General features: G+C 38.9%; 1 long non-coding RNA gene across 2 annotated transcripts in view; it reads left to right on the forward strand.

Annotated features, from left to right (window-relative positions):
* The window catches only part of LOC144050876 (uncharacterized), a 174038-nt gene that overhangs the window by 44159 nt on the left and 105753 nt on the right, over window positions 1-24126 (forward strand). For both annotated transcript variants that reach the window (XR_013293961.1, XR_013293960.1), the window contains exon 2: window positions 9420-9479. This is a non-coding gene — a long non-coding RNA (uncharacterized LOC144050876). The remainder of the gene's footprint in view (window positions 1-9419; window positions 9480-24126) is intronic.

Consider the following 24126-nt stretch of genomic DNA (forward strand, 5'->3'; position numbering starts at 1 on the left):
AGATTCAATTAAGCACAAGGGAAGCAAATGATCCCAATGAACTAATGATTAATCCGGCAGGTCTATTTACTAATGTACCAGAATGCATTAGAGGCATAAGTTAATGGGGACAGGACATCAATTCAAATACAAATGAACCGCATTTGCATCGGATGCTTATTGACTGGCGTAACAAAACGAATTACAAAAGGTAATCTACTTATAAACCTTGGGAGACGGATGAAACATGATTCTCAACATATCTGCTATCCGCTCTCGGGGTCGCCTGGAGAAATGACGACGTCAATACAAACATATCGAACGCTTTGTTGTCAAAATAAAACATCTGTTTAAGTTACGACAGGAGTCGAGGATCAGTTAAGGCGATTTCCTGTCAACCTTTAAAGACTTTGACCGGAGGAAACTTGTGTGCGATGTGTTTTCGTGATCTCTGATTTCACACATTGGTCATCCAAACTAACACCAAAAGGATGAGTCAGACGGTTTTGTCAGACGCTCTCTCAAAAACTATGAATACTCTCAAACCCCTTTTTGTTGTCATGGAGAAACTTTGAACATTTCGCTTTGACCAGAATACTTTTGGAGACTCAAACACATCACATATTTGTAGTTTTAAAGGATTTATTCTCTGTTGGTGCTTTGAAGATTAACCAGGTCCAATATGAAGACATTAAAGCAGTTAGTGTAGTTGCAGGGAGTCCGTTACATTATTGCTTGGCACGTTCAGGGAAACATCCTCACGCCTTTACGTTACCATCTTCAGAGATGAATCCATTAGAACAATGTATGCACAACTCGTACCGGAACTGCGCAGAACTACCTCGGCGACTTGTTATGAATATGTTTAGGACCGAGCGAGCGCAAATGATGTTTTTTTTTTCCAAGCAGTCCGCGAGCCAGCGATTCATTTTGCGCGTGAGGTGTCCATCTTTAAAGCGTCGCAGTACACCCTTTTGTGGCTGTTTTGGAGTTTTGAGATGTGCCTTGAATAAATTGGAGTCTCATTCGGGGTGAGGGACATGACTGGGAATACCAATCCGGCGCGATAGTAGACTTGCCAGTTGCATGTTGTGAACGGTTGGACCTGTATTAATTTGAAGTAAGCTGCTCCCTGTGTGGAAATCTGAGGAAATTGTTTATAAAATAGGCTCCTTTAAAAAGTCATACGAATTTTGCGGCCAATGCTAACATGGCATTCCTAAACCTTATTCATATCAGAGGAATACTGAATGAAGAATAGCAAAACCAAGTGAAGTTTATGTCATCACGCGGCACAAGAAGGCACGCTCGGTCAACATATTAAGTATTAAGAAGTCTTCAATTTGTTTAGTTTGTGACTTTTACTTGTATCTTATTTTGAAACCCAGGCTTTTAATTTGTAAGGCCGCTTCGTGTTTCCGTTTCCTGTGTTCAGTCCACCGTTAGTCATTCAGCTTGTAGTGTGCAGTAGTCAATGACGAAGTGAGTGAGCATTCCCATTCATTTAAATTCATGCTGATAGGAAGTGTTCCTATCTGTGTTTAGTAAGAAAATGTGAGTTTTTATCTATCTTATATGTTTGTTTTGACTGATGTTTGCACTTGTTATCAGTACTGTATTTGATAGCTAACTGATAAAGCGTGTGGCTGTTAGTAACTTGCAAATATGGCTAATAGTAGACCGGAAATACAGTAAGTGTCCATCTAAAACGACCTGGAAATATTTATATCAGGGTTTTTCCTGTGTACAAAATTCAGAGGCTGCCACCTCCACCTTATTTTCTCACTACCTCCAGCCCAAGTGACTGATAATGAATGAATGCTTTAACATGATAATAGTCATATCCTTATTTAAACTATTATTATTATCATTGAAACATGGAATTATTATATGTTGCCTGTAAAAAAAAAAATGAAAGCGAGTCAGTTGAATTTACAAAATACATGCACGTCAAGGTGCAGGAGGGCGGCCAATAAAGGTAAGTACCGATACCTTAAAATAAGACTTATTGGCACCGATACCTGGTTTTGGTAGTCACCCGTCATAGGCAGGATGATACCACCTCTGCCTCAATTTGAGCCAGGAAAAACCCTGTATAAATTGTATTTGCATTAGGAGTGTAGTTTGCTATTGAATGATAGAAGCACTCAGATAGTTGCTCCAAACGTAATTCTCTCTTATCTGAGCCCCCTGTGGCGGTTAATCAATCTCAAATAACCAGTTCAGAGGTTGAATCCTCAACATTAAGTATATTATTAAATATATGAATTTCATCTATTTTTTTTAATGCTCTTCCTGAAGCACTCTAAGCCACCACTAGATGCCGCCAAGGACCTTATACAGAGGAAAGCAGTCCCAGCAGTTATAAATATTTTTAGATGGGGGTGGCAATTACTCGTGGTTCCTCAGGATTTTATCCCTGTATAGACAAGTATTCACAACTACGGGAAATTTTAATTCCAAGCATGTTTTTAGGATGTATGCAAAAACCAAACACAAAGATTCCGGCTCGTCGGAAAACCGCAATCGTTTTTAAGGCGAGTTATTTGCCGCCGCCGCATCTGATCGATCGCCTCCCTGCTGTGATTTCTGTGCTTTGGGGCAATTTCATTTTCCGGCGCCTCTGAGAAGTTATCTAAATGGATTGCACAATCAAGCGCAGTGCCCCGTAACCATATGGCAAATAATTATTCTGTGTTCCGATGTTTGACAGGAAAAATTAGTAACAATCACCAAGAGAGCAGGTGTTTTTCTTTTTCTCACCCGCCTCTCCTGCTTACTTTCCCCAAATGCCTGCAGCAGTAACGGTTGTGCGCAAGACTCGTATTGATTTTAAAACCATTTGAGAAAGAATAAATAAGACTGGAGAGCAGGGAGGCCTTAGCCATGAGCTTTTTGATCAATCAACATGTCGCAGCTGGAACTAAATTCAATTCTTATTTATCAAAATCCCCCCCGCATGCTCGTTTAGAATGCTACACGATGGCGCTCTGCAGAGACTCTTAACGGTCCTTTGAGTCACGAGCATCACTGTCACCGCCATGGATTTCTTGACAGGAATACTTTGTTGTGAAATCCTTATCATGTGCATTAGAATTGCATGAGGTCGGGTATTCACACAGATGTGAGATAAATTAAGGCCAGAATCTGGCTATAAATGGACACAGTGGGCCAAGGGAATTTGAGACAGGTAGTTTGCTTCTCAATAACGATACTACTACTATTTTGAGATTATCCAACTCTTTTTTTTTCACATTGGGGGCGCCTATGAGTGTCTTCAAGATGGGACTTTCACATGCATAGATGTTTAGCCAACAGTTTTTTTTTTAATTGTTTCTATTTCTCTAAATCATACTTCTTATCATGCAATCGCATTGTGAGTGCTTTCCTAACCATTTGTAGCTTGAGTGTCATTTCTTTGGCATAAAAGGTGCTTTACAAATCACGTTTGATTGATTGATTGAGTGAACCCCTGCTATTTGCAGATGATAGAGACCTATTCATGCCGCAAATAGAGAAAATCCATGAGTTATTGACGCCACCCTAAAATGGGTTATTTTGTAATACTGTAATTGTCAATGGATGCCCCAAGATGGTGGCAAAGGACTACTTTTATCGAAATGAAACTCCTCAACTCACCAGATGATGCCAAAGTCTAGTGTTCTTTCCTTGGCATGAGCGCAAAGTCATCAAATGAATTTTCCATGAATCGTGATCGTTTGAAAAAATTAATAAATCTGAATTTGCAACCCAACCGCAACTATCTTTCAAAGACAGCTTTGTCAAGAGATTTGGGCCAGTTGTTACCAAACAGGAATTACATGTACTATACAAATGAACAGAGGTGGCAAATCCAGGTCCATAAAGTAAAAACCCTGCCACAGTTTGGCTTTAGCCCCAGTTGGTAGCTAGGGAACTACCTAGCTAGCTACCTACCCAGGTGCTCGTTTACCTGCTATGGAGCTACCTATGGACTATATGCCACGGAGGAGGCGGGACTTCCGACTTCCGGGTTTTCACCCATCAACTTTGTTTCCGTCTCCGGTTTGCGACGTGTGGGCCACGTCCCAGTACTTGTGCTTCCGCCTTTGTGCCACTCGGTTGCGCGTTCCCGTCGACGGGTGCGAGGCTGCCAGTGTGTAGTGTCTGAAGCATTTCAGAGAGCCGAGACGCCCTCTCGCCGATAAGTGGGAGCGCACGGTTGGGGGGCGCAGGGGTGGGGGTGCGAGTGTTGGAACGCGGCCAGCAGTGGCCGTAAACGGCCCTGATGTGTAAAACCTGGAAGTCGGAAGTCCGTGGCATCTACCCCATAGCTAGCACAAGGGGCTAAAGCCAGACTGTGGCAGTGGATTTGCCACCTCTTCAAATTGGTAGTGCTAAATTTAGGGTGTTTAAAAATTAAAAATTAAAAACCCGGGACGCTACAATTTTGTTGTGTGTGATGAGTCAGTTATTGGCAGTGCAATGTTAATGATGAAGAATTAAAGCATTAAAAAAAAGTGTTACACCCCATGCTAGTGCCATAATTACATCTCACATTTGTACAAAAGGAGATGATGTGCACTGTAAGATGCTAGCTTGATGTGGAGGTTGAGTCCACAGTGAATTCACGGCCGCAGATGGCCTGCTATTTCTTTACATCCCCCTTGGATCAGCTGCACACCCTGTAATTTATGACGGTGTCGGCGTATGTTCAGAGATCAGCGGTCATGATCCAAGGCAGTCATTTGATGACAATACGGCATGATAATCAACCAAGACCCCGCAATTCTTTGGTTCAAAACACGGCTGATTAGGAAATCCATTTTCAATCATCAGCCATCAAGTCAGATAAAAACCCTTTCTTGACTTGTCTTGTTGCGGAGGAGGAATACAACAGAGCTCATCGTTTTAGAGCCGGAAGGCCACGCCCACTCATCCACCTCTGCTCCAAGACCAACCCTGATGATTGCTTGTTTAGTGCACGCATGCTTTTGTACAGTTCAAAAACATGTTATCATGTTTGTCATGGGCTGAAAGACTGTAGCGAACCAACATGGACTTAGGAACGCATTCAACTTCACTCAATAAGATCTTTAATGGGTAAACATTAAGCTTAATTTTCCATCAAACATGAATCAGTCCTTTGTGTAATTACGACAAAGGCTCTGATTATAATTGCTGGTTCTTGCTGCGGATTCTTGAAGATCATTCCAGCCTTTGAGTAGCTATAAGGACATATATTGTTTGTAGACACCGTTACTGACCTTTGACTGTGTGGGGAAAAAAAATGCTATTTAATGTTAAATTAATACTTCAAATCAGACAATAGCCTCTGTCACTACCAGGGCCACCTAACGATCACCTAGGTTACTTGTCTTTAGTACAACTTCATATAAGTGCTAATTAATGTCTGTTAAATTACACTTCAAAACTACATAAGCATAAAGTGACAAGCAGAGACTCTTGCCTTTGCGACCAATTTGAAAGAAAAAAAGATAAATGGAGACTTATTCCCTGTTGCTTGACTAATTTGAAATGATTTGGCAATTAACATTACGTGGCGCAATAAGAACCGCGTGTTTTGACAGTGTAGATTTGGATGAAATCTATCTTGAGTGGCTCATTTCTCCCACAAAGGGAACTCCTTCATACAAGATGGGTGGGGGGCCAATTATTATGAATTAAACATGCGATGAATAAAGTGTTTAACGTCATTAATATGTCTCATTATTTTCACTGGCCCATTCTCCACCCCCATCGCAATATTTGCATTGAGCCGAGGAGGCGACGCTGTGTCAATGTCAAACGGAGCGTTTGTAATGTCGCCGAGCGAGCGCCGAGTTTCACATATTTTCAGCGATGCATTAGCATCAGGATGTGTCGTTTCCATTTCTCAGAGACGAGCAGGAAGCCGACAGCCCGGGCGGATGTGTAAATACAAGAGAAAACACTTAACTATGACATCATCTGTACCAGAGTATGACTCTACTTGTATGATCACTCCTGGCCAACCGTTGCTATATTCCCAATTTTTGAAGGAACTGTCCATTAGGACAAAACCACATACAGGTCTCATCTTGTGAGGATACGCTGCTAGAAAAGGCCCAAATCATAAAATTTAACACATGCTGACATTATTTTACCATGTTACTGTGCTTTGACTCCACATGATGTATCCACAGTCTGCACTTGGCTGTCGACATCTGATTTCTGGCTGCCCTCAGCTACCTTTGCAATAAAAATACGGTGTCATTTAACCGTCTGAAGTTAAAAGGTTCAAAATGTCTAAATCAAACATGCACAATTTAGCTTTTTAGCTGTAACTTTCATTTTCAAAAGGTTTGGTGACACTCAACCGATATTAAAAGCTGTACATCCACTTTCAGTGACCCCATATTACTTTAATTCCTTACATAAATGAATCTTGATTGGCAACCGGTTTGGCCACTGGGGGGGGGGGGGGGGACTGCTCGGCAACATGGCCTGTGTCATATTAAAAAGCTCATTAGCTTCAAAGCTATTAAGAACGACTGTAAATAGTTGTACTTGGCGGGCACCCGCATGGGCCTCTGATGCTGACAGTCTGACATCTTGTTTTATGCTGTTTATTTCTCCGTCATCCATTCAAAAACAAAGACATGAGACCTCAGGCCCGATAAGTGGCTGAACTTGAGTTTATAAAAACACAAGGGCCTTTAACAGTCTTTTACAAGACACTTGAATGGAGTGGCATGACTGGTTTCAAATTTTTGTGAGTTTATTGAAATTGAAGTTGAGGACATGTCGTGACATGCGGCCTGGGAGAGTGTTTGTCGGACGAGCATAAACGCAGGCCTGAGTCTTCCACGGCACAAATTCAGAACGCATGTTCCAGCAATGCGTGTCACATGATGTGAACCATGTAGACATTCTTTTTAAAGGGATTTACAGGATAAAAATATGCATGTTAGGTTCTTTGAACACTCTCAATTGTTCATAATTGTTAAATGAAGCTCCTCCCCTCAGTTCAACATAGAGACTTGGCACCAGGATGCCACCAAATGGCAACAAAGCAGCCCTAACCCCCCAAAAAATTAATAAATAAATAAACAAATAAAAAAAACAATAACAATGAATATGCATGGATTTAAAGGGGAAGTCAACCAATTTTGGGGGGGACAATAATAATGTAGCCCCATAGTCTAAATATGCTATTCTGGTTAATATTGCGTCAATGGAATATGAGTTAAGCAGCAAAATCCAGCCGTTTTTTATCCATCACAGGGGGCGGCCATTTTGCCACTTGCTGTCGACTGAAGATGACATCAATGTTGCTCAGGTCTCAGGCAACAACCAATCACAGTGCAGCTTCAGAAAACAGGTGAGCTCTGATTGGTTATTGCCCGAGCCCTGAGCAACATTGATGTCATCTTTAGTCAACAGCAAGTGGCAAAATGGCCGCCCCGAGATGGACAAAAACGACTGGATTTGGCTTCATAACTCATATTCCACAAATGTAATATTAATCAGAATGTCATGTTTAGACAAGTGAGGTCACATGTATCATATTATTGTCAAGAAAAGTTTAAGGTTGACTTTCACTTCAATTCATGGTTTGGTTGCTTTGATTTATAAACGATCTGTTCAACCTAGTGACATCTTTTCAAGCCAAACTTGGAGACTAAATCAAAAAGATATTCTTTTGTTCAATTAGCGCAGTTGATAATTCATTTGGAGGTCATTGATTAAGATGGGGGGTGCGCTGTCAGCTTCCTCATTATTCCCCTCAGAAGTAGCGAAGTGCTCTGTCAAGATGCGCGGCGATGAGTCAATGATGTGCACCTCTTAGCGGCTTGACATTTTCATCCATCACACACATTTTGGATCTCTCAATCTGCTCGCCGCTCCATCATCGCGCCGCCACTGTAACATGTGGCCGTGGAGTTTTCCATTAATGAAAAAATAACATATCACAGCCATACAAATGGGCTGTGGGACAAGTGAGAGCACTTCAGAAAATGCTCAGATAATTAGACTGTCCGGCAGCAGATTGATGGATGCTCTATAATTACCTTTGTGTTATTATTTCAGGGCCAGACAAAAAAAAAAAAGGTGGAGAGGAAAAAGCTCGCTTTCATTAATCTCATTAATGTGCGGAATTAATATCATTTTATCAGACATTCCAGAGCTGCTGGTGGTGCGCGGTGCTGGAATCATGATTCAGAGCTGTCAGTAGCGAGCATATTAATCTAAGTCGCAGGAAAACGTATGCAACAAATATGGCGGTCGCTGCATTCCACTTTTGTTTTATTGTCAGTTCACTGTCACAGTTTCTTTTCAAAGACAGGAAGAACATTCTTGTACCTTTCTTTTGTAGCTATCAAATGATTTTTTTTTTTAAATTTCTTGCAACAAGGGTGATTCCAGTTCAGTCTCAGTGACGATGTAAATATGAGCGTGAATGGTTCTGTGCCCTGCGACTGAGTGCTGACCAGTCCAGGCTAGCGTGTTGTTGACATTTTACTATACTGACTCACCTCATTTTTGACATGTTCAGTACTGTACAGTGTATTTGATGGGTGTCATAAAATAATTCATCATCATAAAATAATTCTGTCTGTATTTCAGTCCTGCAGTATGATGTATTATGTAGTAAAGTAAGAAAGTAGTATAATACACTATAGTACATTCTAAAAAACAAATAAACGAACAAAAAATAACAGATTAAAAGAATGTAATGTAAAATAAAAACTAATGTAATGCCTTTAATTCTAAGAAAATTAAAGTAAAATTACTAATTTAATACATTTTAGGGAAAAAAATGTCATGTATAAATTAAAAAATAAATAAATTAATTAAATAAATTCAAAATAAAAAAATATAGACTAATGCACTCTAATGTGGACAATAAAAACAAATAATAATAATAATATTTTTTTCAATGCTGGTGTTGGGCAAAATCCTCACATCTCCAAAACATCACTTTTCAGAAAACCACAAAAGCGGCATGATTGTGAGGAAAAACAAATAAATCGACCACATTTGGATGCGAGGTTTCCACCCAACAGTGATGATAATTCTGATAATCTGATGAGTGATCCAGTGTCATAGCAAAAGTTTTTTTTTTTTTTTTTAAAGCCTGAAACTTGACATAGAATTTACTGAAATGTATTATCAAAATTTCAACAACTCGGAGATAAGGAGCAATTTTACAATTCTGTGCTTCATCTCCCCCTACAGTTTTGAATTATAATTGGTTTTAAGACCACCCAAAACCAAAAATGTCATTATACAGTATGTGCCAAACCCTATCATGTACCAAAATGAGTAATATAAATGTTCATTCATTTGTCTGCAGCAGACATGCACATTTGTCTGCTAAATATACAGTCATCAAATTAACCTGGATTGAGCTCAAGGTTGATTGCCGTGTTGCCTCAAGGGCTGTTGAACAGCTGTTTTCTGCTTCTCTTCTTTAGACAGCATCAGGACTAGCACCCTACCGGCCCGGTGGTCGACGGACGCACACCTGTGATGAGGTAAGCACAATCTTTGCTTTGATTTCCGTGAGATGTACGGGATGTTATCTTGTCGTCTGTTGGGGCGAATCCTAACTGCGACGCGCAAGAGCCGGACCACCTGCAGTCTGGAAGTCATTACAGCGGGGGTCACAGGATAACCTACATGTAAACTCGAAGTCACTTCACCTCAAATTGGGTGTAAAGATCCCATTTCCTCTCCAAGCTGAACCACCTGCGGGACGACTATGATATGATGTACTTCCCACCCTCGCCGCTATTCTGGTTTAGCAACACAAAGGCTGATTGTGTGGAAAGGCTACTACCAGGGGTGTAGCCAGACATTTTTCATTAGTAATTTCAGTGAGGGGTTGCCATAAGTGTACGTTTGATTGACGTTCAGTGTTAGAATTGAATGATGACTAAAGATATATTCTTTACAGTTTACATTAAGGTTAGTTGTAAATTTGTTCTTATGTATACAGCTAATATAAATGTATTGTGACAGATTATCAATTGATCTAAGAAGACTGCATTCATGTGAAAATGGCAGGCAATTTTTTATTATTTAAAATGTATCCCCAAGATGCAGGGTGGTCAAAGCGGGACGAGGCCACCACATATCTCTGCCCCTGGCTACTGTTGACTTTTACCATAGTTGTGGTTTTGCTGAATGGTTGTGATTGGATTGGTACAGTATTATACTCCACATAGTCACCAGTGTCCACGTTGACTGTTGTGTAGAATGTGCTGTGTTTTCTCTGATACTATTTTGAAATTGAACCGCAGCATTAGTTAGTCATAAGCAACAAAAGGGAATGCATGCGTGGCTGTTTTTATTTTTCAAGGCTGAATCTTGTTCAAGTTTATTGTTTAAAAAAAAAGCAGGTAATTAACTTTGAAAAAAAAAAAAAACTAGCATAACACTGCTCCTGTCCAGGGCGAACTTTTCCTGCTTTGGGGTGTTGTCCGTGGGCGAGTGGGAAGTATTCCTGAGGGAGATGAACAGCGTTCGTAGGCGGCGTGGGCCGAAGGAAGCCATGAAACCTGGCATCCACGTCCTAATTGGTACTCATTAATCATGCGAGGCAGAGAACAACCCAATGTTTCTTTCTGTCGTCATGTTGAGGTCTCTTCTGTGGACAAGGACCCCGTGTCATGGTGGCCACGTGTGGGCCAGATGCTGATCACACTGTAGTCAAAATACTGTAAGAAGCAGTTAGCGTTAGCTTGTTTGGTGCTGAGATGCCAGGAATAGTCTCTCTGATTTGCTTTAGCTTTTCTCTGAAAATAAATAAGACCTTAAATATACTTTATAAAATGTACATCTAAAATAAGGGGAAAATGGGACTTGACGTAATTCACTGAAAATTACCTTGTGCGCTTGAAAAAATATCCAATTTCATTCTTGTAATGCAATTTTTTTTTAATGAAACTTGTTTGTTGTATTACACTATATTTTTAGTGTAACCATTTTATGGATTTATTTTGAGAAAATAAAACTATCTATCTATCTATCTATCTATCTATCTATCTATCTATCTATCTATCTATCTATCTATCTATCTATCTATCTATCTATCTATCTATCTATCTATCTATCTATCTATCTATCTATCTATCTATCTATCTATCTATCCATCATCCCATAATAATACTTTGTTCTTGAAAGAACCAAGCACTATTCTTGTATAGTTACACAGTAAAAACAAAAAGTATGATTTTATTGTGTTAGATTTTTTTTCCACATTGTTACTTTGCTTTAAATTCTCTCCTTGTAATCTTAAAAAAATAGCTTAAAATTTAAATTGGATTGTGGTAATTTTGCGGAATTTTCTTCCTTATTTTCATCATATTGGAAGAGATATTAAAATGATTGGGGCTTTTCAACAAATTAACTAAAAAAATATAAACTTTTACAAATGCTTTTTTATACCACTTTATTTTATACATATTATAATTACACACAAAAAAATACAAATGGTAAATTTAATCAATTGCTACAAATTCTTACAATATTACAATTCTTGTAATATTACCACTTTGTCACTTTCTTAAACGAAACTGACAACATGGGATTAAAAAACCTTTTCTGACAACGTACCTGAAGAAATTTGGCTCTATTTGTTTTAATATTGTAACATCATTTTTATTTTGTCAACAGCATGAACTGATTGTGACTCTTCCCTGTTGACTGATATGAATTAGGCGTGGGAGTACATCTGAAAGCTGGAAATCATCACCCCCTTCCAGCAGCCATCGATCGGGGCAGCAGAAAATCCATAGCGGCTGATTTGTGAACCATTACGTTTTGAAGGCAAAGCTCATAATGTTCATATTCAACAGCTTTACTGTGTGCCCGGTGAAGGCGCGCTAAAGAGGCAGGGGGGTTAGCGCGTTGAGACTTCGAGTGTTTACAGGCAGGCCGTTAGAGAAGCAGGGAATCGCGTTGGAGGGATTGAAGATCATTAAACAAATCAATGCGAGTCTATCTGCTAGATTGCCCACACGTGCAATAAGACAACGAGAGGAAATGCACTGTGGGGGATGTGTTATTATCATATTTACAAGTTGTCTTTGGATTCATTGAAGCGTAGCAACAACATTGGAGCCCCAACAGTATCATCGCTCAGCTTCAGTCCTTGTGTTTATACAACAAATTAAACACACTTCCTGGTAGGTGGTAGCCATTTTATGAAACACCAAAATACACTTATGGAAATGTGCCCCTTTTGGGCTCAAGATTTGCAGATCGTGAAGAAACTGCCGCCTCTTGATTTTCGTGCAAGCCTTGTTTAGCATGTTTGGGAATTTAGCAGACGGCTCTCTGCCATGCTGAGCGTTTGGGCATTTGCTTTGACACGCCCCTGGTGCACCTGACAATTTGTCGCTGAAAGGACTAAACTTTACATCTGCTGGAACCGCGTCTAAGTATTGATTGGCGCAGGTAGTGTAATGCAACTTTGGTGAACGTGATCGAAGTGCAGGCATACAGAGTTGTGGTGGATCGTGTGATATTTCATTCATAAATATGACAACAGCGTACATCGAACCCTTAAGAATGGTAGAAATCGATTGTGGTTAAGAAAATGGATGGATTGGATGGATGGATTCATTGGATAAATTATTATTTATCTTTATCACTAATTTGAGAGAATTAGTCTTACAAACAAATGCTATGGCGTGGAAAGTGGTCTCCAAGTGGCCATTTGTGGTCATTCTGTGATTACCCTGGCTCTGCTCATGACTTAGCAGCTGTGCTCTTTGAAGTTCCAGAGCCACTTTCAAGGGGTTAGCGAAAACATCATCATGTGTAAACAGAACTGTGGTGAAAACAAACTACCAGCAGTAGCTTCTCATAAGCCACATATAGTCAACACAAAGTCATTTTAAGTAAATGAGAGGTCTTAAATCTGATTGAAGGGGCCTTAAACATTTTTACATGACTTCCATGAAGCAGCATATTGCACACAGATTATTATATATATATTTTTTTAACATGTAATAATTTTACCAGTTCAACAGTTTCTGCATCTTTGTCAAGATCATTGGACATTTACCCGACTCGACTTCTATTATTTAATCAGCGGTTTACTCCATTTATAGCATTCCTAAGCAAACAGTCAACGTGTGAATGCGCCCTCAGCTCAAACATTTGACCCGGTGTCATTTTTTAAGTGGTTTGACATAATCTCTGCACGAGCCAGAAATAGTTTGAATAAGAGCTCCTGTTCACAAGTGCAGCCTGATCGGGGTTACGATGCCTTTTTCAGCTTCATAACTCCAGCCTTGTTCCTTCTGCTCTTGGTCAGCCAGAGGTCACACCACACACGCACACCCGCACGCGCATTCACATTTCTGTATGTATTTTTGTACGACTCCCTCCTTGGTCAAATGCCATCACGACATGCAATGAAACGATAACATTATTTTTCTCTTAAAAAAGGGACCATTATGCTGCAGGTGTCAAAAAGTCATGAAGGAACATGCAGTATATCAGAGTTTTTTTTTTTTTTACATTACCTTGGCTTTCAAGTGACATGACTTTTTGTTTGTCGAGTAAAGATCTGAAAATGAACAGTAGAAATGCATGGAAACAGATAATAGTCATAGGCATAGATTCTTTATCCTCTTCAAAAAATTACTAATATTACTGCAGCTTACTGAGTCATTGACTGTAGTTGTGAAGTTTTTCTTCATTTGTGTCTATATGTCTGTATTATGTTGTCTCCTGGTGGCCAAGGCACACATGCCAAAAGGAGCACAATGTGGGGCTGGAACGGTAAAAAAAAAGCTTGCTAAGCTAGTTACAAATAAAACATGAAGTAAAAAATTCAATTCTCTTGTCTGAAAATTAAAAAAATAAAGTGTTTCGGACAATCTTGAAAAATGATGCGGCAAAAAAAAAAAAGAGTTAAAAATTCTACTTTACATATTTTGACTTTCAAACAAAAGCATGCAAAGCATGTGCAGTACACTTATCACCAAATTTCTTTGAGTTTGCTTTCAGCCACAATAAAATTAAGTGACGATAATGAGCATGTTATCACAATCCATTGAAGACTATTTATTTTCTTTACATGGTCACACACAAAACAACCAACTGACTTTTTTTTTTTTTTTTTGTATGTTCTGGCAGGCCGTATATGTCTCACTGTTGACAGGTTGCCCACCCCTGATGTTGTCCATCAGTTCACATTACATGCTTTCCCCCCTCTTGTGACAACTCCAAAATCAGTCACGCAACAGTTCATCCACTGACCACACACACATACCATTTGGGTCATTTTAAACGAAGCAATAACGGCGGGTTTCCTTCATTTGACCCTCTGTGGTAATCTAGTTCCAGTAACCGGTGTTTTTTTTTTTTTAAAGGTCAATTGAGCTCAAATTGAAAGAATGCATGAATTGCTGATTTCATTTATTTGGATTCAGTTACAAACTTTGGAATTACATTTCAACCTTAGGTCAGTGTTGGTTCTTATAGGTTATAGCAGGGGTCCCCAACCACCAATGACAACAGAACCTCCTTGGCAGAGATGATAACAAATATGGTTTTATCTGCTGGATACATCTCCACAGCTTCCCTGCAAGATGTGTTGAGTGGCGTCCTAATCAAAAATCAATGCACCCACTTGAGTGGGGCCACGAGGCTTTGCGGAGGGGTTATGTAATCTGATGATATCAATCATAACGCCGTTGGAGGCAATCCACCTGACTTCCATTGCAATGGGGTCACCACGTGAGTGGTGAGAGGGGAGGCCTCCATCAATTACCACCTATTATAGGGGTGGGCTAACTGTCATAGAGTTGTGTCGACCGCAGCTTCTATAAATAATATTAACGGCAGCGGCCTCATCAATCAATAGGAGCAGAGTTGTATTGCCGCAGCCTAAATGGCGACTTCCACGATCGATGATTCCGGCTCCTGTGGACCGAGGCGAGGAAATCTAGCTCTTTCCCAGCCCGGCGGCCCTCAGCCTGCCTTTACCACCTTACTTCTACCAATTACTTGAACACAGTCTCATGGTCAGTCGCACGCTGTTCTGAGGTGCCAAATCTACAGGTGCAAACGCTTGGTGAATTCCCAACATGGCCACAAAAAATTGCAATTCTTTCACTTCACAAATATCCTATTACAAAGTAGCAGCACAGTAAGCATGCCAACCAATGGAAACAGAGAGGTGGTGTGTGAAATATGTGAGAAAGCGACTCAAGTGTCTTAACTGTTTCATGCGATTAGCATTCCGAATGCAAAGAAAGATGAATTAGTCCCATGGAGTCCCATACACCTGAGATCTCTCCATCCTCAACTGGAGCGGCCTCATCGCAAGTGAATCATTCACCCGGGGAGCTGCTGCGTCTTTTAGAGCCTAGCAACCGCTCGAAGGCTAAACGGTTCAGTCGACCTTTGACTCCAACACTGATGCTTACCACAACATGTCATTGTGAGATATGAAAACACTCCCAGGTGTGTAAGTGTGCTTCACATGTCACTGGGCATTTATCAGAAAGGATAACAATCCGGTGGATGAAGCTGTTAAAGCATCCGGCAGACAGGATGCTTTCAGTTTCTAAATCCTGCACCACAATGCAAAAATGTGCACTCTAAAAACAGTTGGGTTAAAAAAAACAAAACAACTATGGGTAAAAAATGGACTGACCCTCTTCTTAGGTCAATTTGACACAATTTTGTGTAAAACATTGTCATTTTGTATAAAACTACCCAGAAAGTTGGGTTAGATCGTCTGCTTGGGTCAATTTGATCCAACTTTCTGGAATGTTTTGAGAGAAAAAAAAGAAAGAAGTAATTTTGTATAAAATAACCCATAAAGTTGGGTCAGATCCTATACTTTCAGTCAAAAATTGGGTCATCTTGTGTAATACTACCCAGAAATTGGGTCAGATTGTGTGCTTGGGTCAATTTGACACAACTTTCTGGGTTGTTTTGCAAAAATAAAATAACAATAAAATAAAGTAATTTAGTATAAAATAACCTATAACTGGGATCAGATCCTCTACTTTGGTCAATTTGACCCAGTTTGTGACTCAAAATTGGGCCATTTTGTATAATGCTACCCAGAAAGTTGGGTCAGATCGTCTGCTTGGGTCAATTTGACTCAACTTTCTGGGTTCTTTTTTGAAAAAATAAAAATAAAAAATGAAAAACCGGTCATTTTGTACAATATAAAATAACCCAAAAAGTTAGGTCAGATCCTCCACCAAAAAAGGGTCATTTTGCATAAAACAACAACCAAAACAAAACAAAGGTTGAAACATTTCCGCTAATCTTTTTACACCAAACTCAAAAAATGTCAAGCTGTCTGATGCAGTCAAATAAGATGTAAGGACAAGAGCGTGCAAAACGACTCCCAATTGTTTGTTTTGGAAAAAAAATAAAATACAAATAACATTACTACATCATTTGAATCGTCGGCTATGAATCTGCTTTTCTCCTTAAGTCATGTTACAATTTTGACGGATAAGCATCTCTCAGCTGGCCTCCACCATTGCTAGAACTCGGATGATCAAGTCATATGATTGAACTTAAAATCCCACTGTTTCTCATCAGCTCACACCAAACTATGCTTACGGAGTAAATTAGCGAAAATAGGACGCATAATGTATTTCTCTCTCAGATGGAATGTCTCGTTCCTTTCCAATCAGCCTTGTCCGACAGCGGCTGTGACTTAAAGTACTAACCCCAAGATGACCTTCTGACTACAAAGCGTCTGGGCAGACAATTAGCTGTGCGGTACTAGCAATTTGTCGGAACAGGACAGAGGGGTTAGTGTCATTTGTGCAGTGCAGAAGCCCGCTGACTAACCCGTAGCTCAGAGATTCACCACCTCTTTCAAAGCGCCGGCTTACAAGATTTTTTTCCCACAGAAGGTAGTTTTACCTTCTTGGTCCTACTTTCTTGTTTCACACCAACTTCCACACCTTCAGGCCGCTTCAATTCTGCACGTAATGTGTCATTACCCCAAACAAATTAAAAACATAACGCAAGATGATTGCCCATGTATAGGTATATTATATATATAAAAATAACGGTAATATTAAGGTGACCAGATTTTCAAAATTAAAAACCGGGATGCTACAATTTTGCTGAAAATACAATATACCCAAAAAAAATAAAAAATAAAAAATACAATATACAATACATTTTCACCAGGAATTATTTATAACAAACTTAATCGCTAGTCGATCTGGTGACCGGTGGTTGTGTTGTTACTGTAGCTAATGCTAAATGATATCTTGATTGAAAGCTCACTCAACAAGTCCAATGCACTCACCATTCTCGAAACTTTTTTGCTCATTCCCCATGTTGTGGCAATGTAATATTCCCTGAAAAATTTCGTACCCCCTGCAATTTGAGATGACACGCGGCTGTGCATTTTGGTGCATCAAATATATATATATAAAAAAAATGTTTCCACATAATCACTGCAATCTGCTCACGTTTTAGTCATTGCTGTTTAGTGCATCAAATGAGTATTTTTTTTTACGGATGTTAGAGTTTTTGTATATTGTGAATGGTCATTTAAAGCACATTGATTCAAAGTTGTTCTCGTTCCAGTATGACACAATTGTGAATGTGAAAGTAAATAGGAAAGAATTTAGCAGTTCAATTCCTTTGTCAAATAAATCGCTTTGACAACAGTGTGACTGACATACACTTGAGCCAAACAATTGCTTGTTGACTGGAAATACCGGGACGGGACCTGCGTAATTTTGAGACAAAACACGGGTGACGAAATGATTTTGACACACATTGTGGGGAAATGTACTCATTGGCTGAGTTTGACACGTGAATATATCCTTTAGGACTTTGATGTCTTCTTGTGGCATCTTGGAGAGTTATAGTAAGAGCACAAAAACTGCAATTAGGTGAATTTTTCTGCAAATTAGTGAAGAAAAGTGTGAGTAGCGCATCACAAATAAGCAAGGTTTCACTGTAGTAAGATGTGGAGTTTAACTATAACCTGTAATACATACAATTATATACTAAACTTCAACATGAGTTGAAGGCCAATTAAAAATAGATCAAATCTCTGTTTTTAAAATGTTTCACCAACATTATTTGAGGAAGTTTGAACCACTCCAGCACATTAATGGTCACAGTTGGCTGAGTGCTGTCAAGCTAAGATGTATGAGTCGGCATATAAGCGGACATAATTTCATGGTAAAGATGGGCAATGTTATTACAATTTGGTTGTTGACGTTTTGTAGGGGCGGGAGGCCTTTGCTCCGGCTTAGCACTCGGGTTAGACTGGACTATTTGTGTGTACATGTCTCCCCCTTTAAACTCTGTAAACAAAGGCGATCCATCATAAGTGTCCAGCGTCTTAATTGCTACCAGAAGTGGCGGACTAGTACAGAGTTCAGTCGTTGGCTTCTGTGCCAGTTGGATCAGACATTCATCTATTTGTATTAGTGGCTGGTTAACTAGAACAGACTAGTTTGCAGTATCTGAGAAGCTAATTACTTATCTTTTCTTTTTCACGTTTTGTAATTTGGGGCTGAAAAGCTTCTTTTTTTTTTTGCTTCAATTATTGCAGTCATAATCTTTAGAAATTGGTATTTGCATTACATATTCTGAATCTGACATTTTTGTTTTACATGATTAAATTTTTTTTGAGTGAATGTGAGTTAAAAATCTTTATGAAAACGTGAAACAGTATAAAGTAGCTAAACTAAATGCAATTTCTGTAGAAATTGCGTGGGAATGCGGAAAGCTGAATGTTTATGAAGGAAATTCCATCCATCCATTTTCTTAACCGCTTATTTCACAAAAGGGTCGCTGGAACCTATCCCAGCTGGCTTCGGGCAGTAGGCGGGGTACACTCCGAACTGGTTGCCAGTCAATCCAGGGCACACGCAGACGAACAACCATTCATACTCACAATCATACCTAGGGACAATTTAGAGCATTCAATTAACCTGCCATGCATGTCTTTGGAATGTGGGAGGAAACGGGAGCACTCGGAGTAAACCCACACAGGCAAGGGTAGAACATGCAAACTCCACACAGGAAGGCCGAAACCCGGACTCGATCTCACGTCCTCTGCACTGGGAGGCAGACGTGCTAACCAGTCAGCCACCGTGCCGCCACGAAGGAAATTGAAAGATAAATTATGTGAAAATTACAAATTTGTAATTGTAGTTAAATGACAAATTAATAAAAATAAAAGTTATGTTGAGAAGTTGTACGTATGGAAGTGGGCGTGTAAAGTGGGAGTTCAATGTGAGTCCAATTGAAAATGACTGGGAAAAAGTTGATATTTAACATTAAATTGTGTATATTATACAATATCCGATATATTTGCAAGATGGCGTGAATTTTTGAAGCAAGTTTGAACGGTGTGAATCGGATGCATTATGTGGGTATTATGAGTTATTGCACGACAGAAAAGGCTATAATAAGTAAGAATAAAGAATCCCAATAACATATGTTGGAATACTTCCAGCATTCCCACAATGAACGGAATAAAATGACAGAGGATCAGAAGGTTAGCATTTTCATGGCGCACACATTAACATTGTGTTATGACCACTTGCTCTTAGCGCCGCATGTTCATTGACTTCCACGGCAGTCAATTCATAGCATAACAAGAAATTGACGCACGGCTGCAGCATGGCAATTTAATTCTCTCCGTTCTCAGCATTGATTTTTTTTCCCCCCTTCTATGAACAGCTCCCACTAGCACATTAATATTGCAGCACAATTAGTTTGCACATTACTAAATTACCGGCAGATTAAAAGTGGAACAGCACAGTTCATAACCCGCCCCGCATAACTGCCAGAGAGGAAATTAATATGGATCCGAGTTGGTCCTCCGAGACGAGCGTGGTAAAACAATCCATAAGGAGGAAGTCCTCTGTGCAGGCGCGTCAGGAGTTTCCTGTCAGCAACGGGGTTGCCGGGGCAATTAATATGGCCTTTAATTAGATTTGCATATGAACGTCGATAAGCGGCGTGGAGGGCGCTCCATGTCGGTGGGCCACGCAGGCTTACTACGCTCGAATCCCTTAGCTAACGAGGTGAGAATTCAACGAAGCGTGTTAAAAGTCAGAATAAATTTGGTGTGGAAAATAATGGAAACTGGAAATAAACGTTTGTTAACAAATGGAGGTGCGCATAACTAGCATGGTAATCCATTTACACTCGTTCAACTGAGATCTAATTCTGTATGGAACTGCAATTTTTTCAGATATTTTTTCTCATCGGTTTAGTTAAATTTCTCATCTGCTTTAAGATTGAACGAACAAAGGCGTGTCATAATTTTTGGGGTCTCGTACATGATGTCACACAGCAATAACATTCATTTATAGCCACATTTATTTCAGTGCTCCATTATAATACTATACTAAAAGTTTTCAGACCAAGTCAAGCAAGTGTAGATCCGTTCTAATGTCAATGTAGCCATATTTTACTGAGCAGCCAGGACTGATACTTTATTCTCATATTGTCTAGACTTTGTCCCAAAAATTTCTTCATTCTTGTAACAATCTTTATCTGGATAAAATGTGACTTTGTTCTTCGAACAGTACTTTTTTGGTGTGGAAAACTTCATTTTGATAGATTAGCTATCCCCTGCAAATCTTTTTGTTTTTTTCGTGTAACATTGCAACTTTTTTCTTGTAAGATTCTGACTTTGTTTTCAATAGCATATGACTAAATTTAAATTTTGCCCCTCAAAAATATGTTTTCGATTATTTTGCCAAACAATGCAATGCATCTTTGTCTTCATAAGATTACTATTTTATTTCTGACTTATTACCAAAAAATTTTGTGTGTATTGTCAGCATAGCCATACTGTACTGCACAGCCTGGACAGAGATCTGAGTTCATTATTTATAATTATATATAATATATGAGTATATATATATGTATAATATTTATATATAATTATAATTATAAGTTAAGGGGGGAAACGACTCATTTCTTGTGAGAAACCTTTTTTGTAAGAATTTAATTAATTTAAGATTTTTTTTACCCCATAACGTATTGAGTTGCTGTCAACTAAAATTTACTTAAAATTCCAGCAGCTTCAGAAAATTCAAGCACAACTCCTCAGCACAAATGTGTTGATCTGACCTTTTGATGTGCACATTGATCCAATGTACTGAGTGGCCATTTCCAGAGAAACAAACAAATATAATTGGCTTCGGGTTCCAATGGCGCTCTGTCTCTCTGAGCGTCTGGCTGATGCTTTGCGGCGATATCAATCAATTTGCACTTCTCGACACAATATAGGTGCCTTTAATGCTGACTGGTCATTTGAGAAAGCCTGAGAGGTAAGAATTCAATACAGCTTTATCAGTCACAACTCATCTGTCTTCATCAATAGTCAACTTCTAATTAGGAGTTTTTAGACTGCACTGCAAAGAAACAGCACGAGTATAAATCGAGAAGAAAGTCCGAATGTTACTCCAACTATTAACCATATAATATCAAGCAGTTGTTAAAGGCTTGTGGTTATTTGATGGCGTGTGAAATGCAAGACCAGCTTCTTAACAGTCCTAATTTAAATGAAGCCTGTATGATGGCACTCGACTCGACTTGACTTGATGGTACAATGGCCTGACTTTGGTGCAGGCAGCACAGGTTCCATTCTCAAACTCAGTTAACGGTGTGAATGTGAGTCTGAATGCTAGTCTGTTGTTCTATGTGCCCTGCGACTGACTGGCGACCAGTTCAGGGTGTTGTCCGCCTAAAGTCGGCTTGAATGGGCTCCAGCAGGGGAGCCGCTTTGATTTGCTGGGAGTCAGCTGTGTTCCATCCCACAATGGCACCAACAACCTATTCATTCTGTATTAGTCAAGCAAAATACCAACAACAACAAAAAACCCTACTTTGCGCCAGAACATTATGCATATTATACACATTCTATTTTGTTCAACTTCATTTTCACATGAAGTACCACTTCATTCTTTGAGATTGCAATTTGTTTCTCTAAAACTACAACTTAATTTTCAGAACATTATAAATATATTTCACTCTGAGTTAAAACAAACTAAACTATTAAGTATCTATTAAATAACTTAAAATTCATGTGAGAGTCCCCCACCGAAAATAAAGAATAAAAAAATAAATTCAAGTAAAGATTTTTATTTCCACACAATGTTACATAATCCCTGTGTCAGTGCATCCTATTTTAACTTTTCAGTGTGTCCTTGATGCTCTAATTACATACAGAAGTTGGAAAGATCTGTGAGCCCCAATAAAAAGTGTTAAATATATATTTTGTTGTTGTCTTTTTCCCGTTAACAAAAATATATGTACAGTAGCTTAACACCTCCCTCCTATAGAAAGTCTTCTCCCCTCAGCTGTTTTGTGCATAAATCGTTGAATAGGGCTTCAGTGAACATATGCTCGTAAAGAAGGTGTTTTCTCACCCGAGTTGTGCACTTCCTCCCGGCTTACCAAACTGTTACACGTTGCAGGCGCTGATTCTGTTGGGATTTTTGGATTCTGAAGCGGCATTCAGTTGTCTCATTATTTACGTACTGGCACTGCCCTTGGCTTGTCGTAAATTATCTCTCGTGCACCAAGTCAGGAATTCTAATAGAACTCCAGCGTGGATCTTCACAGAGGTCATTTCTTCCAGGAAACACATCCTAAATTGTTTCCATTTTTACAGGTTTTTGCTTTACCTTTTCTATCAAAAATACCAAATTATTTGGGGAGTTTCTTCACAGTTAGCCAAAATACTGTTCTTGTGGGTTTCTCATTAGGAGTCTTTGAAGCAGATGAAGGAAGCCACAGCAAAAGTTCAGATTCTCCTTGAAGGCGGCAATGTGTGAGATGTGGTTTTTTACTGTGGGGCATTGATATCTTCTGTGGCGTACTACCACAAAACACAAAAATCTGTGTATACGGAAGTTGTTACAGTAATCCATTAATCAGAGACATTTTCTAATCTTGCTTGTAAAGCCAGCATTCTACATAAAGCAGCTTTATCAATGAACGGTTTGAAAGGACTTAATTTTACGTAGCGTGAACATTACAGTCTACCTGCAATTTGTGGTTTGTTATACACAAATTCACTTAATATTTTCTTATATTATTTTTATATATATATATATATATAAATAAATAAATATATATATATATATATATATATATATATATATATATATATATATATATATATATATTATTATATGTACTTTTTATTTTCTGTGAGACCTATCCTCAACCATTTGCAAAAATAAATTAATAAATAATAATAATTCAGCTATTTGTATTTTTGTTTTGTTTTCTGCCATCCTTTTATATGCCACAGGTTGACACTACACTGGTTAAATAGGAAATTAGTAATTGGTGTCAAGTTTGACATTCTGCATACACAGAAAAAAAAAAAACAGTGGATGGTTGTATTTGGTTCAGCACCAAATTAGATTTGTTCACAGATACCCACATCTTGTAAGCCTACATGCCTGAATACCGACCCTCTAACAAGCGTGCCCATGCAGTCGATAGGGTGTCCTCAATTTAAGACAAATAGAGACAAATAAGGATAAATATGTCTCATTTCCAATCAGAAAACAAGTAGTAACTGTAATTCTGTTAGTTCAGAGAAGTGTTAACATTGTTAGCAGATGAGCGATCCCAGCAAACATATTGACAAAAAGAACAACATGTCTTAATGGTTATAGCTAACCAAGTTTGACAGGATCTACAATGTCAGCACAATTCAAACACATTAGCAAACCGTGTAAAGGAAGTAGCATGGTTGACACTTGTGTCTTATTGGGTGTGTTATTTTTTTTGTATTTTTTTGTAAGTGTTGCATTTGTTAGCATAATAAAATGAATAAAAACACTTTCTGGGTATAGCCAACCATATCATGCAGAATCTTATAGCGACATTAGCATTGTTCACGCATGCTAATAGCTAATTTAAAATGTTTAGACAATTCAAAGACAATGGAAGTGTTGGCAGAGTCAGCATATCAGCCTGCTAAAATAACGTCTTGACAAAAATAAACTTTACCGAGTAAATCAAACCAGAATTTTAAGTTCAAACTCAACAGGTAATCATATAGCCCCATTAGCTTGGTTGACACATGACTGTAGCTATTATGAAGCTTGCTAAGCAGCAGTTAAAGCAAAGTTGTATCTGAAAATAGCCACATTACCACCGAGTGTTAGAAAACCA

The sequence above is a fragment of the Vanacampus margaritifer genome, chromosome 4 (assembly GCF_051991255.1).
Source record: "Vanacampus margaritifer isolate UIUO_Vmar chromosome 4, RoL_Vmar_1.0, whole genome shotgun sequence".
NCBI classification, from domain to species: domain Eukaryota; kingdom Metazoa; phylum Chordata; class Actinopteri; order Syngnathiformes; family Syngnathidae; genus Vanacampus; species Vanacampus margaritifer.